Below are 821 nucleotides of genomic sequence, written 5' to 3' on the forward strand. Positions count from 1 at the left end.
GGCGTCACTTTTAGGAGACAGTAAGATAACTTACAGTCACGCATTGCATTTCAAAATCATCATCAGGGTGAGTTCAGTTAAAGTCTAATTCAGATTTCATTTGTTAGCCAGACATTCTTATTCTTGGAAGGAGAAACAGCATTGGTCGTATTTTTTTTTTTTTGTTTTATTATCCGCAAAATCGATTTTCGGTCACTTAGTGACTATCCTCAGTGCTGTAACATACAATTAAAATTGGTAGGCACTGGTATCAACAAGCTTAGAGCGATCACAATTTCTTATTCTTACAGTGCAGTGATACATCACTGTGTATGTGGCATTCAAAGTTCGGAATTTTACTTGGTCACTTTTGGTACCTAAATTTGCAGGGCGTGTTAACAGAAGCATTTTGGGCATTTATTCTTTCGAAGTGCAGTTTGTATTTTTATACAGCATTTTTACTTTGTTGGTTCTGTGTGTCAGTATCGCAAGACACGTACTCCGATGTCACGCACTTCAGCACTGTTCACTCCACTGCACAATACAGCGTTTCCCAATATAGTTTCTTTAGCATGTAGCATTAAGTTGTCTAATTATTTTACTGAAAGTTAACTGAAACACAGTTACATAATTTCAGACAGATCTGGCGACTCATTTCATCAGATAGCATTTACGTACGCATACCACTTGCATTGTTCATTTGACAGAAAGTTCATATGACAGTTAGCCTATATCCAGACACGAAAATTAAGAATAGGAGAGCAATATACAAAACAGAAATCACCCAAAACAGTTACAACTTATATCTTCCTTGGTTTTCGCTACTTGTATTGAAAAGGGGG

The sequence above is a fragment of the Schistocerca nitens genome, chromosome 2 (assembly GCF_023898315.1).
Source record: "Schistocerca nitens isolate TAMUIC-IGC-003100 chromosome 2, iqSchNite1.1, whole genome shotgun sequence".
NCBI classification, from domain to species: Eukaryota; Metazoa; Arthropoda; class Insecta; order Orthoptera; family Acrididae; genus Schistocerca; species Schistocerca nitens.